Source organism: Gordionus sp. m RMFG-2023, chromosome 3 (genome assembly GCF_954871325.1).
Source record: "Gordionus sp. m RMFG-2023 chromosome 3, tfGorSpeb1-WG-v2, whole genome shotgun sequence".
Lineage (NCBI taxonomy): Eukaryota > Metazoa > Nematomorpha > Gordioida > Chordodea > Parachordodidae > Gordionus > Gordionus sp. m RMFG-2023.
The window spans coordinates 21691667-21708726 of record NC_088777.1 but is presented as its reverse complement, the minus strand read 5'-3'; positions in this window follow the sequence as shown (position 1 = coordinate 21708726).

The following is a 17060-nucleotide window of genomic DNA, read 5'->3' as shown; positions in this document are numbered from 1 at the left end:
TTTAATAATATTTTGGTCGATGTTTAGCAACTTAGGTTGATTTCTTGTCATAAAATTATTTTTCCAATTTCAAAATTAAAAATATTAACCAAAATAATACAAATGCTTTTTAATAATTGCACAGGGCATAATATAAGAGATGATAAATTCTTACCACCTCATATACTGCCAAGACTTCTTAATACCATGAAAGATCCATTTCTTAATAATTTAACCCTTTTATCAATGAAATTTTTTTATATCTAAACAATTAAATAATGATGATTAGATGTGGGCGCGGACCGTGAAATTACACGTGTCACGGCGTCAGTGTTAATATATTTTATATTATTAGGACTGACTGGGCGTGACGCTTCCCAAAATTGTTTCCGGGCGTGAACTGTTGCATTATGCAAATGATTATTTTTAATATTTAAGCAAAAAAGAAAATATACTTGATATGAAATAAGTTAAAACATAGATGATTATTCAAAATTAAGAAATGTATTATAATTATATGAACAAGTATAGAAATTATATTTTGTAATATTATTATTCAAATTGAAAAGATTATATTTTATGCATCTAATATAATCTCCATAATCACATGATGATCGTTTTCGTATCTCCGTAATGTATTTAAAATTTAAGGAGACTATATAGTGTAATGTTAATTTATTTTTTTAAATTTTTTTTTGCCATCGGATTCGAACTCGAGCCTCCCGTTTCAAAGGCATATGCTTTACCGCATGCACCAACTGAATATAAATAAATTTAAAATATTAATCTAATATATATAATCTCCATAATCACATGATGATCGTGTTCGTATCTCCGTAATGTATTTAAAATTTAAGGAGACTATATAGTGTAATGTTAATTTATTTTTTTAAATTTTTTTTTGCCATCCCCGGGATTCGAACTCGAGCCTCCCGTTTCAAAGGCATCATATGCTTTACCGCATGCACCAACTGAATATAAATAAATTTAAAATATTAATTATATATATATATTGAAGTTTCACGCATGCACCAACTTGAATATAATATAATTTAAAATATTATTTATATAGATGTTGAAGGGTAATTATTTAGTTTGTGTGTATGGTATTAAATATACTTTATTAATAAATTTTATATAAATATTAAAATTTAAGAGTAAAAGAGGTAAAATTGTTCAATGTATACTGTGAGCATGTATTAGAAATATCAAAATTTAAAAATGTGATGGAAATCATATTGAATAAAATTTAAAATAGAGGTGCTTTAAGATTTTTGAATTTAAAATATGGGTTATAGATTAGTCTGAAATTTTTTTTGCAGACAGCCAGAACTGATCAAAAAACCATGTGTTGAAGGGTAATTATTTAGTTTGTGTGTATGGTATTAAATATACTTTTTTAATAAATTTTATATAAATATTAAAATTTAAGAGTAAAATAGGTAAAATTGTTGCAATGTATACTGTGAGCATGTATTGGAAATATCAAAATTTAAAATGGTTTGTTTAAAATTTAAATTAGGATGAACATATTTTCAGAATGGTACTTTAATATGTATTCATGAATTTCATATAAATACCAGGAGCTCACCAGTAGAATCATAGGTAAATCAGAAATTTACCCTTCATTTGATTATAATTTTGAAATTAGACAGATTTAATTCTTATAAGCCCCTTACATCAGACCTATTTTTCTGGATCAAATAAATTATTTGGGTTTTCCTGGGCTTGGGAAATATTTTTCACCATTAATATGGACTTGGACATAGCTTGAGAAACATTTTTCATAATTATTATAGTCTAAGATTCCTGTAAATTTTTTAATTTTAAATATGGACTAGAAATTGGCCTGAAAATTTCTTTTGAAGACATGGCAAGGCCTGATCAAAAACCAAGGCCCATGCAACTTTCATATTCTGATTGTATTTTTAAATGCATTGTGACTTTTTATATATTTTATTTCAGTCCTCAATTATCAAAATTATTATGGTCTTTTGGGGGTTTGAGAAAACCAAGTGCAAGGACCTGGATTGGGAATTTTTTTAATATTAGGCATAGGTGTAATATTTAGCACAGAATATTTATATGGCTCTCAGGTAAAATCTAATTTAAATATATTTTTATTCAAAAAAATAGTATTCACTCTTAGTCTTAATGGGTTGGCCTTTGTTGGAGTGAGCTAGGTTAAAATAGACTAAAAAATAGATATGGGTTTTAGAGATTTACTTATCTCCAGGCTTGGAAAATTACTATCGGTTAGCCAAGTTTGAGAAAATTTTTTTATACAATTATTATGGGTTGGGCTGGGCTTGGAAAATATTTTTATAAATTATATTGGGCTGGGCTTGGGGAAAATTTTTCAAAATTATTATGAGCTTGGACGCTTGAGAATTTTTTTATTATTAATTATAGATCAGACATTGGCCCAAAACAAATTTTTTTGCAGGCCTGGGCTTGACCTGATCAAAAAACCAAGGCCTGAAAATCTGAATTTTGATTGTATTTTTAAATTCATTATGATTATTTAAATATTTTATTTCAGTTCTCAACTACCAAAATTATTATGATCTTTCATTGGGCTTGGAAGAATTTTCATAATTAATATGGCTTTGGACTTTGCCTGAAAATTTTTTTAAATATTAAATATTAGATATAAGTAATCAGTAATATTTAACAAATAATATTGGTATTATCAAGTAAATGCTTTAAATTTATTTTTACTCAAACCATAGCACTTAGTTTTAATGGATTATACCTGGCCTGAAGGGATGAGGATGTAATAAGTATAAAAATTGGATATTATTTTCAAATAACAGGTAACATGCATAAAAGTTAGAAGAAAATTTTCATTCCCCGTCATTTTTGACGGGCTATTTACTAGTAGATATATAAAGCATGAAAAAAATCAGAAAACAGAATTATATTTTTCTTATATACGAAATTGTTAATTTAAAATAATTTTATTAATCGATTGTATTTAACATTAATTAAATTCATTGTATATTATCTTTAAATAAATCAATTATTCTCAACCTCGTACTCGTAGTCCTTCTCTAACACACACGACTCTTAAAAGTATGAATTTCCCATGAATCACGGAAATTTTAATTATTTTTATAAATATAAATTTGCAATTTTATAATTAAAATACATATTTTCTAATTTAATTTAGTTCTTTTTTAAAAAAGAAAAATTTTTGAAAACAAAAAATATTGCATTTTAGAAACAACATCTGGTGTCACGTTCCTAGTTCTATTTTCTTTTATTAGGTATCTTGTCGCTAGATTTTTTACTTAAACTTTAAAATTTATTCTCAAGCACTTAAGGTAGGCTTAATTCTAGATCCTAATTTCAAAAGCCTTAAGTTTTTAATAGACGAAGAAAAGGAAGATATTTACAAAACAATCTTAAAAATGTGAATGATATAAAATTAGATTATGCATAAGTCAATGTCAACTGTCATTTATAACATTCCTAATTCATCCTACATTCATAAAAAACTATATATATACTAGATGAAACATATTTTTAGATGATTCTGATGAAACATATTTTTAGATGATTCTGATGAAGCATCAGCATCTACCGATGAAAGCTGTGTGAATTTAAAAGATTCATCCCATAAAACAAATGGGACCAGGGGGTGCAGGTTAAGCCGTTGGGAAATAAAAAAATTAATAAATATTCAAAATTAAATAACTTTATATTTCGCCAATAGTCATTTCAACTAACGGCAATTTTTCACCTACATATATTTTTTTTAAAACTTTATCACGAAAATTTTTTAGCATAACAAACGAAAATCGCGAATCCTTATTTCTTAAACAAAAACTTCAATTGGAAAATTTTAAACACAATTATACTTGTTTTTTAGGTATATTTTCATTATTAAATTAAGCTCCTTTTAGAGCCTTCGATACATTAATATATATTTTTATTTAGTAATTTTAAATATTTTTACATATTTTTCTATAATTGTTTTAATATTTTAGTGTTTTATGATTTTTTTTTTAAATTATACCAATATCAATATTATCAAAATAGAATTTAAAAAAATAAAACAAATAACAATCGTAATATTTTGAAGTTTTGAAAGTAGGAAAATTTATTTCCTTTTTTGAGAAAATTAGAGAGTAAAATTTTGTCAACCCTGGGAAATTCGGCTTCTAGTGAAAGGTTATTTTCTATGGCCAATCGCCTATTAGAGAAAAGGCGTACACAATTAAAATTTTAAAAATAGACATTCTTGTGTTTCTAAGTTAAAATTTGGATTTATATGTATTTATTTTTTGTTATTATGGATTATGGAATTAAAGAAATAAATCGAATAAATTCAAAAAAGTGTAAAAAATTATAGCATTAAAGTTTTGAAAAATTTAAAAACACCGTGAATTTTCGGGCGTGAATCAAAATATTGCCTTTAGTGAGCGGGCGGGTCGGGTCGGGTCGAAAATTATTTAGTGGTAAGCGTGAATGGGCGTGAATGTTTTTATTGCCACCGTGAGCGGGCGGGCCGTGAATAAAGAATTAGGCACGCACCTATATTCGCTTTCTTTTCTTCTAATTTGTCTAAATTATTAATTTAAAAATAATATTTATTTTTTTACATTTAATTTATATTAAAACCATATTTTCGAGTATTTAATGATTTAAAGCATAAAAGTAATACATATCAAATATCTCTAAAAAATAAAATTTTCTGGTGCCGGCGGCAAAAAAATATAATTTAATTGTTTTTAAAAAAAAAGATTCCGAATCCCCTTAAATATTTTTTTTTAAAAAAATTATATTTGTTATAAATATCTGAACCATAACCGTAACCGAACCGATGTAATTATTTTTTGAAGGTGCAAGAACCTTTTTAAAAACGGTTAAACCGGATCAGTTTTTATATTTTAGAAAGGAAATAATTTCAATATCCAGAATTATATAAACGTTAGTAATGGCTATTCCCGCAACACAAGTTTCTGTGGAAAGGGCTGTTTAGGTGCTAAAATTTGTTTTATCGTCAAAACGAACAAAAAGGAATCCATTTACACTTGAAAATATATTACTTATAAGTTCAAATAATATATTTAAAAATGAGTTATTTTGAATCTTATATATTTTTTTTATATATAATTCATAGATGCTTATAAGAAAAATAAATTAGAAGATGGTGTTGCTTCAATAAAAAAAATCAACCTTTATTAACCTTTATAATTAGCTGAAGCGAACCGAACCTTTATAGTAACCAAAACGTAACCATTATAATTTTTTACAAACTGAACCGTAACCAAACTGAACCGTTATAAATAATGGTTCGGGTCTCTGCTTAATTGTTCAACGAAATGCCATATTGCATTGAATAATTGTTGCAATAATTCGGATTTTTTAATATTTTTTAAAACAAAAAAGTTGTAACCTCATCCCTTTTCATTCATTATATGCCTTAATTTTATACTATTTACTTTTTTTTTAAATTGGCCTTTTAATTATATGGTGCCAGCCGCAAAAAAAGAGAAGAAAAAGTAATTATATTATTTATTTTTTTTTCATGGGGATTCGGAATTTTTTTTTCATGGGGATTCGAAATATTTTTTAGATATTTGTAAAAAAAATATTTTAAAAAAAAGATCCCGAATAAAACTAAGCTTGAATCCCCACGTTGGGATTCCGAATCCCACATGATTCCATATCCCAATACGACAATCAGAGGGTTAATAATTAGATTTTCACATTATCAATGTTTAAGATTTTATTGAAGAATGGATCCATGTCATGAGTAGATGCAAACTTAATCTGGAGAACAACATTTTATGTATAAGTAAATATTTGCATTTATATTATTACTAGCTGATAGATCATCAAGTTTGCCAAAGAATTAGAATTTTCTCCTTAATTTGATGATTGATTGATTAAATTAAAAACAATGCTCTATGAATTATCACTTTTATGAAATATCATAGGTCAGCAATTTTGCAACTTGGTAAATCAATGGAATTGTTATCATGAAATCAGATTTTGGTTTGGTTATTGAATACAACTCAATTGCCTTTAGCATAGCTGATATTTTTACAAATTTTTATTACCATATTCTATTGTATAGGATATTTTATGTTATGCATGCAACTTTCAACTAAATACCTTTTTTATCTTTTCTGAAGATTTGGCCTTTCTACATGCATTCCATAGTTTTGTATATTTTCTTGTTAAATAATAGTGATTATACCTTTCGGTCAAAATTTTATATTAACATTTTTTTATATATCATTTTAATGTGACATTTTTTTTATTCACTTTGTATTTAAATTTAATCATTGAAAATTTTATTTTAACATTTTTTTATAACGTTTTTTAATATCAATTTGTATTTCACACAATTAGTTATTTTTTTTATTGTTAAAAAAAGATATATAAAGAAAAATTGTTTTTAGTGAAAGGGGAATAAAAAATTGAAATGTAATTTGTATAAAAATAAAATATGACATGATGATATTATTACTTAATGGGAGATTCTATTGAATTCTTACATGGAGGCCAAATTACGTCCGAACTTCGCGATGGATGCTTTGAACAATTCCACATATATGACTGAATTCGTCAAGCTGGATTTCCCTAAATTCAGTAGCGATGACAGCGCCTACATAGGGAAATTATAGAATTTCTTTGACACCAGCAAGATTTCCAACGAAGAAAAGGCCGCGTTGTTTCTCCGAAGTCATCCAGATGACGAATTCAATAACATTGAAGCAATTTGCACAGAGGCAGACTTCCAGGACCCAATCGCCCTGATTGGCAAATTCAAGCTACAACATCCATCGAAGACTGAGAACGCCAAACTGTCATTATTTTATGCTGCCACTCAAGGCAAGGAGAAGACGTCCTCGGCTTGGGTCACACGTGTAGCACGACTCAATAAAGAATGCAAATTCAATGGCATTCAGCGCATTATTGAGAAAGTGAGAGTTGCTTCGAATTCCAAAGATGTCAGGAAAGCGGTCAGGAGCTCTATGATTATAGAAGATATTTACAATCTAGGTCTAGAGGAAGACACCAGAGCCAAGTGACATCAAGGGCGTGATGAAATTGTTTCATTTGGATGAATCACCTGGAGTACAAGAGGTTAATCACATGGGCAGAGTCAAAAATAGTTACGTAATAACAAAACCCATTCAGGACTCTCACGCACATGGTAAATCTCTTATCAACAAAGCCCAGTTCACCAATGACAATCGCCCCGGAGAGCATTTCGATGAATGTTACGATGTAAGCTGCGACTATTGCCGCGACAAACGATTTGATGAACTTTATAAGATACGCTACGACAACGGCCGCGACAAACGATTCGATGGACGGCACAGCAACTTCCAAGACAATCGTTTTGATCAAAGATACGATAATTGTCACTATAACCACAACCGTTTTGATAATCGTAACGATAACTACTACGACGATTGATATAACAATAGAGGGTATAACGTCCATGGCAATCGGCATGACTATCATTGTGACCATCATCAAAGTCCTGATCGACGGGATGACTGCTATATAGGTGATAACCGAACCAACTATTTCCGTCGTGGTCAGCACAGACACAACCCTCAAAATATTAATGGTTTTCCGAAATATTCGTCAAAGCCCAACCATTATAATAATGACAATAATACTTAAAACAGATCTTCTGATTACAAATATCGTGATTGTCAATTGAATACGAACCATGCTATGAACATCGAAGTAATCGATGACGACGACTCAAACACAGACCTTAAAAAATATAATCTGCAAGGAAGTTTACATCTGGGGATCAACGATACTAGATATGACGCGTACAACGTAACGGTGAGCATCAACAACATACCCACCTTGATGCAAGTTGACACCGGTACGAGGTATACTATACTTCCGAAGCTGACAGCACTCATAATTAATAAAATTATACATCATATTGTCGTGATTGTCTATAAAATTTTAATAATAACGATAAATAAAAACATATATATGTAAAATTGTAAAGGACACGATTAAATCATTTACAATGTTAATTTGATTGAAGGATAATTTATTTTTTAAATGTATTAAATTTTGTATTTAAAGAAAGACAAAAGTTTTTGTTGAGATATAGTTTTTTTTGATAGCTTTAATATAATTTAATTTATCCCCAGGCCGGGCCTAAAATAAAATATCCCCAGGCCGGGCCTAAAATAAAAAATCCCCAGGCCGGGCCTAAAATAAAAAATCCCCAGGCCGGGCCTAAAATTTTTTAAAAAAAATCCCCAGGCCGGGCCTAAAATAAAAAATCCCCAGGCTGGGCCTAAAATTTTTTAAAAAAAATCCACAGGCCGGGCCTAAAATAAAAAATCCCCAGGCCGGGCCTAAAATTTTTTAAAAAAAATCCCCAGGCCGGGCCTAAAATAAAAAATCCCCAGGCCGGGCCTAAAATAAAAAATCCCCAGGCCGGGCCTAAAATAAAAAATCCCCAGGCCGGGCCTAAAATTTTTTAAAAAAAATCCACAGGCCGGGCCTAAAATAAAAAATCCCCAGGCCGGGCCTAAAATTTTAAAAAATCCCAGGCCGGGCCTAAAATAAAAAATCCCAGGCCGGGCCTAAAATAAAAAATCCCCAGGCCGGGCCTAAAATTTTTTAAAAAAAATCCCCAGGCCGGGCCTAAAATAAAAAATCCCCAGGCCGGGCCTAAAATTTTTTAAAAAAAAATCCCCAGGCCGGGCCTAAAATTTTTTAAAAAAAAATCCCCAGGCCGGGCCTATAATTTTTTAAAAAAAAATCTACAGGCCGGGTCGTATATTTTAAACCAAATATTTAAAATCGCCATTTAGCTATAAAAATTAATATTTAGCAAAATTTTATCATTATAATTTTTATATGGAAATAAATTTATGTGAATTTGAATTTAGGTTATAATTTTTATTTCTTTTTTAAATATTCATAAGCGTGAATTATTATATAAAAGCTAAAAAAAATCTTAATATGACTTTTAAATTATTATATAAAAGCTAAAAAAAATCCTAAAATGACTTTTAAATTATTATATAAAAGCTAAAAAAAATCTTAATATGACTTTTAAATTATAAATAGTTTAATAAATATAGGAAACTTATGACCAGGCCGAAAGCCAGCTAATGGGGGTTGGGGGAAAGGTGCCCCAAAAATCTCCCCCCCCTCCCCCATAGGAAAGTCGTATTCTTTAATGTAAGTAATATCTCAAAGCTATTAATAGATCCTTTTAAAAAGAATGAATCACGTTCACGCGCTTTTTTAAAAAAAGGAACTAAATCCAGGATTGAGTTTTTTTTTAAAAAAAAGAATGACGATCACATTCATAATATTTTATAAATTTTATATATATTTTTTCAGTTAATTTTTCCTACAATCCCCGATTATTAGCTCTGTCAACTGTAAGTACAGAGCAAATATTTTTATCGTAAAATATTAAATTATTGTAGAAACAAGATGAGTCAATCAAAATTGATTACCTATCCTATCAATGATTCCAAAATTATTTAATATAACAATAACTGATATAATTCAATGCTTAATTATTTTTACTCAAAAACAATGATAAATTCTGCTTATTTACAAATCTATTTGCTAAGCAATTTCTCGACAAGAGTTTTTGAAAGCAAAGGGGTTCAAAATTCAATAAATATGTTTTTGCATAAGTATCAAATATATTAGTTGATTCCTCCGTTGATTAAAAATAATATTAAGGGTTTTAGTTTTTGTGAAATATTTCTTACAAAAAAGTTTCTATTGTACCCCAAAAGAGTCTCTATTTTATTCAAATTATTCTCTATTTTATCCAAATTATCATTGGAAATCAAATCTTGATTAGGTTAATCAAGTTGGTTTTAAATATATTATAAGTAGTGATGTAAATGTTACTTCAAAAAATACACAAGTTACTTTTTAAAAATGGAACGCGTTACTCGTTATCTTGTGACAAAAAGAACGCGTTAGTAGCCATTCAGAAAAGGTAACTCGCTACTTAAAAAATACAAAATATTAAATATAAATTTTTATTATTTTTTTCATCATAGATAATAAAAATAAAATTATACATAAATAAAATATATTATAGTACTAAATAAACACACGTTCAACTGCTGCAGAGAATGGGAATATTATATTATATTGAGAAATTTATTCGAAATATTAAGAATGGTATATATTTTCAAAAAAACTTATCATCTTCACTAGAATCTTCATTCAGATTCTTATCAAATTATTTCTTATCTTTATCAGAATTCAATCTGGTATGTGTTTTGTAATTTAAATGAAACAAATCTGATTTTTCTTTATGTTTACCATGTTTCATACTGGGGGCTGAGCAGAATTAAATCATCTTCATCTGAAGAATTAAGTATACTAATGACATATTCTATATTAGAGAATATAAATTAACATACATTGATTGATTCAATATTAATTCGATTAATAATCATAACTGTAAAGCCATACATTTAGCATATTATTCTGTGACAGGTTATTATTTTTATTTTAACTTTAATATATTAAAGAAAACTTATGAATTGATTTAAATGCTGAAATAATATTGAAATGATATATTTGCAGTAAATAATTATAAGTGATGGTGGATGCTAATATATGAAGGAGATAGATTTTTTTTTATTTAAAATAATATTTTATTTTTAAAATTAATTAAAATTTTTTAAATTTTATTTATATATTTATGAAAAAGTAATTAAATTTTAAAAAGGATCGAAGGATTGTTTATTAATAAAATTTTGTCAAGTAAAAGTAATCGATTTTAAACCCCCTTTTCCAAGCCTCTTGCCGGATTAGGCCTATGGACAAAATCTTGTTGAGAAATATTGAGCACTTTTTTCGTTAGGTTTTTTTTTTAAAGTTTTCACATCAATTTTGGCTTATTAATGTTTATTCATTCGGTTCGTCTGTTGAAGTGGATTTTTATTCGTATCTACGGTTCATCCGGTGCAATAATTTTGGAAGAATAAGTGCGGTATGACTAAATACTGCATTGCTAAAATGCCTTGCTAAAAAGCAATTAATCATAATCAATCATAATTTGATTATATAATATCTTTTAAAAAAATTTTTCCAATAAACATTTTATTTATTTTACATAAATCAATTTTTAATTATGTAAAAAATAAATATTAAATATCAAATAATTTAAAATTCTATTTTTACTTAATATTATTGGAAAAAAAATATATTTACTAGCTTATTACAACTTAAATTTTATTTTTCAATTACAAAATTTAACAAATTTATATCCCTATAAGAGGGCGTTAAATGCATAAATATGAAAATATATTCTTAGGAAACCAGAATAAATATTGGATAGCGCTTTTTTGTATTTGGGTGTAAATACATGTGAAAAACCTAAATTTTTTTAAAAAAATAGAGGTTTCTTTGACATTCAATTAATGAGTAGGTTTAGAATCGAAAAATAGTAGAAAGTTTGTAAGGAACATATTGCTGGCGTTATTGATCAAAATCTCTTCATTTTTGTATATGTGTATATTTAGGTGTTAAACATTATCCTAAAAAATATTTTGATAATATTATGATTTGATCGAATGCCGAGCTCAAAACCTACCATAAATATTCTATCGACCAAATTTGGTATTAATATTATTTGGAAAATGATCATTTTTGGTTTATTTATCTATATATACGTGTAAATCATTATTCCAAAAAATATTTTTAAAATATCGTGATTTGACAGATAACCGATTTGAAACCGGCCTAATGACTAAATACTGCGTTGCTGGCGCTCTCCATTGAAAATTCTTCATTTTTGGTTTATAAGTGAACAATAAGGTGTTAAGCATATCCTAAATAATTTTTTGAAAATATTAAGATTTGACCGAATGGCGAGCTCAAAACCGACCACTTACTAAATATTCGATCTACCAAATTTGGTGGTAATATTATTTGGGAAATGTTCATTTTTGGTTAATTTATCTATAAATACGCGTAAAACATTACCCCAAAAAATATTTTAAAAATATCGTTATTTGACCGATAACCAATTTGAAACCGAAAATACTGCATTGCTAGCGTTATCCATGGAAAATTTTTTATTTTTGGTTTATAAGTGAACAATAAGGTGTTAAGCATTATCCTAAATAATTATTTGAAAATATTAAGATTTGAACGAATAGCGAGCTCAAAACCGACCTCTTACAAAATATTCGATCTACCAAATTTGGTAGTAATATTATTTGGAAAATGTTCATTTTTGGTTAATTTATCTATAAATACGTGCAAAACATTACCCCAAAAAATATTTTAGAAATATCAGGATTTGACCGATAACCAATTTGAAACCGAAATATTGCATTGCTAGCGTTATCCATAGGAAATTCTTCATTTTTGGTTTATACTTGTACATTGACGTGTTAAGCATTATCCCAAAAAATATTTTGAAAATATTATGATTTGACCGAATTCCGAGCTCAAAACCGACCACTTATTAAATTTTTGATCGACCAAATTTGGTAGTAATATTAATTGAAAAATGTGTATTTTTTTTATATATCTATATAAATACGTGTAAAACATTATCCCAAAAAATATTTTAAAAATATAATGATTTGATCGATAACAACATTTTATGACCTCGGCCTGTAAATTTGTATATCTCATTCTATGAAAAATTTTCTTTGTATTTTTATAAATTTTGAAAATATGATCCGAAATAAATTTTAAACCTTATATTATATGATTTTCCAGTTATTGAATTGATATTTATTAAATCCATTCTTTTAAATTGGCAAGGTTAATGTTTAATTTAATAAGATCTTAGGACCGGGGCATTTGACTCAGGACATGGGTATCTTGTATAATATTATAGAAACGATTAATACAGGGTTTCCCATTCAAAAAAGGAAAAATTTCAATCATAAAAGGAAAAGGTCTGATCAAAAAAGGAAAAGGGTCAATCATAAAAGGAAAAGGTTCAATCAAAAAAGGAAAAGGTTCAAACAAAAAAGGAAAAGTGTCAATCAAAAAAGGAAAATTCCCAAAAAGAAAGGAAAAAGTCCGATCAAAAAAGGAAAAGTGTCAAACAAAAAAGGAAAAGGTTCAATCAAAAAAGGAAAAGTGTCAAACAAAAAAGGTAAAGGTCCAATCAAAAAAGGAAAAGTGTCAATTGAAAAAGGAAAATTTCCAAAAGGAAAAGAAAAGTGTCAATCAAAAAAGGAAAATTCCCATTCAAAAAAGGAAAATCGTAATTTTTTAAAATTTTTTTATAAAATATTATAAATTTTTCAATTTTTCTTAAATTTTTATTTATTTTTGTCATTCCTTCTTATTTTATTTCCAACTTTTTGCGATTTCTTTACTTTATTTGTATCTTTTCTCAATTTATTTATCTTACTATATCTTTTCTCAATTTTTATCTTCTCATTTTTGATAATTCTTTTGTATTTTTAAAAATAATTGATAAATTTAGGTCCATTTTTTAAACAATTTTTACGTTTTTTTTCATCATATATATGTCGTAATTTTTAAAGGGATCATAACTATCGGGATCTACACGGGATTTAAAGGGATCCTTTTAAAATTTCATTTTTTAAAGGATAAAGAACTATACGGCATTATCATGTTTGAACCATGATATAGAAGAATCTTATTTTAAAAAGCGTTTTCCGCGCGTTTCGTTTCGTTTCGTTTTTTAATTTTATTGTTATTCATTCATTTTCAATGTTGTTTTTTTGGCCTTATGAATGTCTAATATAGGGTATCAATCGATAGCTAATCAAAAGATCTATTAAACTGGAGGTCAATCTCTCCCCCATAAAGAGCCGGTCTAGGCCTTGGGGGGGGGTGTCAGAAATATATTTATCAACACAAAATATCGATATGGGTATCAAATAAAAGCTAATTTTAATATGGCTTGACTGAAGGTCTTCATTCTTTGTCTGGATGGGTATGATTTGGTCTGTAAGGTAAGGGTGGAGGGGGGGGGGGTTAAAAATTTTTATTTTGATATGGGTATCAAATAAAAGCTAGTTTTAATATCGTTTTACTGAAAGCTTGGTCTTTATGGGTATGACTTGGTCTGGGGGTGGGGTGGGGCTGTAAAAAATAATTTTTTTTTATGGGTATCAAATAAAAGGTAATAAAAATATTTTTTAATTTAATAATAATAATCACTCATAGAGGGCGGGTCTAGGTCTTGGGGGGTCAGGAATATTTTTATCATCACAAAATATCGATATGGGTATCAAATAAAAGTCAATTTAAATATCTTTAGATTGAAATTATTCATTTTTTGTCTTGATGACAATGACTGTCAGGCCCGCAACATTTAACAAAATGTCTAGTTGGATAGAATTTACAGAAATAAAAGAGAATGAAGATAAAGCAATTTTTTAAATCTTTTTTCGGTTCCAATCCTGAACTTGAAATATATAATTTGCAGTGTTCTATATTTAGCGTGTTATTCCATATCTATTTTTTTTAGTATCGATAGCTTTAGCGTGCTACATTTTTTTAAAAAGAGCTCGTTACTAAATAAATTTTAAAAATTATTATAATAAATTTTAAAAATTATTATAATAATTTTTGGGTATCAAATAAAAGGTAATAAAAAGATTTTTTTATTTAATAATAATAATCACTCATAGAGGGCTGGTCTAGACATGAATATTTTTTCACCACAAAATATCGACATGGGTATCAAATAAAAGCTAATTTAAATATCTTTAGATTGAAATTATTCATTTTTTGTCTTGATGGGTATGACTGTCAGGCCCTCAACATATTAACAAAATGTTTGTTGGATAGAATTTACAGAAATAAAAGAGAATGAAGATAAAGTAATTTTTTAAATCTTTTTTCGGTTCCAATCCTGAACTTGAAATATAAAATTTACAGTGTTCTATATTTAGCACGTTATTCCATAGCTATTCTTTTTAGTTTCGATAGCTTTAGCTTGCTACATTTTTTTTAAAAGAGAGATAGCGGTAGCTCGTTACTAAATAAATAGCAAAAATTATTTTAATAATTTTATAATTAATTCTAAAATCATAATCTTTTTATTTTATTTGTACCATAATTATTTTCATTATCAATGTCTAAAATATATTTACAATGCATATTTTAAAATGTAAATTTAAATAAATAAAATAAAAAGATTATGATTTTAGAATTAATTATAAAATTATTAAAATAATTTTTGCTATTTATTTAGTAACGAGCTACCGCTATCTCTCTTTTAAAAAAAATGTAGCAAGCTAAAGCTATCGATACTAAAAAGAATAGCTATGGAATAACGTGCTAAATATAGAACACTGTAAATTATATATTTCAAGTTCAGGATTGGAACCGAAAAAAGATTTAAAAAATTACTTTATCTTCATTCTCTTTTATTTCTGTAAATTCTATCCAACAAACATTTTGTTAATATGTTGAGGGCCTGAGAGTCATACCCATCAAGACAAAAAATGAATAATTTCAATCTAAAGATATTTAAATTAGCTTTTATTTGATACCCATTTCGATATTTTGTGGTGAAAAAATATTCATGTCTAGACCAGCCCTCTATGAGTGATTATTATTATTAAATAAAAAAATCTTTTTATTACCTTTTATTTGATACCCATCAAAAAAGTTATTTTTTACACCCCCCCCCCTCCAGACCAAGTCATGCCTATAAAGACTAAGTATGAAGACTTTCAGTAAAACCATATTATAGGGTTTCCCATCCAAAAAAGGAAAAGTCCCAATCAAAAAAGGAAAAGTGTCAAACAAAAAAGGAAAAAGTTCAATCAAAAAAGGAAAAGGTCCGATCAAAAAAGGAAAATTGTCAATCAAAAAAGGAAAAGTCCCAAAGGTTAAGGAAAAAGTCCAATCAAAAAAGGAAAAGTGTCAAACAAAAAAGGAAAAGGTTCAATCAAAAAAGGAAAAGTGTCAAGCAAAAAAGGAAAAGGTCCAATTAAAAAAGGTAAAGTGTCAATCGAAAAAGGAAAATTCCCAAAAGAAATGGAAAAGGGTCAATCAAAAAAGGAAAATTCCCATTCAAAAAGGAAAATCGTAATTTATTTAAAAAAATATATAATGATTTTTTTACATAAATTAATAGCTTTGGCCAAATTTTTCTTAAATTTATTTATTTTTGTCATTCCTTCTTATTTTATTCCTAACTTTTTGCTATTTCTTTACTTTATTTGTATCTTTTCTCAATTTATTTTTCTTACTATATCTTTTCTTTATTTCTTTTCTATTCATTTTTGATATTTCTTTTTTAAAATTATATTATTTTTTTTGGCAGACTATTTTTTACATACATATTTATAATTACAATATTAAATTAATCGTTTGGTTATAATAAATAAGTTTGAACTGTAATACCAAACGATATGTAAATTAATAAAATATAATCATTTTAAAATTCTTATATTTTTAAAATTTTAATATATTCAAAACGATAATTATTTTGTAATTTAATTACTATCTTTTAAACTATTTTGATTTATGAAAAATTAAACGCAAATGAGGTAAATTTTATATTCTTTTTCACTTCCATTTGTTGAGTATATACTTTAAAAATAAATTTTTTTGTTTTAAAAAATAAAATTATGAAGATATGGTAAAAAGGGGAAAAAATATTAACAGTGAAACAAAAGCTCTAATAATTGACGCGTTAAAAAAAGATAGTATCAAAAATATAGCATCATGTTTTAAAAATATTAAATACTCTCATCTCAAAAATGGAATAAAATATAGCTTACCCAAAGGAGGTTCACGCGCAGGCAAGAAATTAAATAAAGAGCAGGAAGAATATATATTAAATTTTATAAATTGCACTTCATCCTTAAAAAGGTTATGTGAAATCATTAAAGAAAGATATGATGTGGAAATATCAAAAAATACGGTATCAAGGTTACTCTCAGGATTTAGGTACAGCTTTAAAAGAGTATCATTACGTTCAGTTTGAGAAAATAACGAATCAAATATAGAGATTCGCAAAGAATACGCAAATTGGTTTGTAGATGTAGCATATATGAAGGAAAAATTTATATTTATCGATGAGAGCGGGTTTTCAATATCAATGAGGCGATTATATGGATATTCCCAAATAA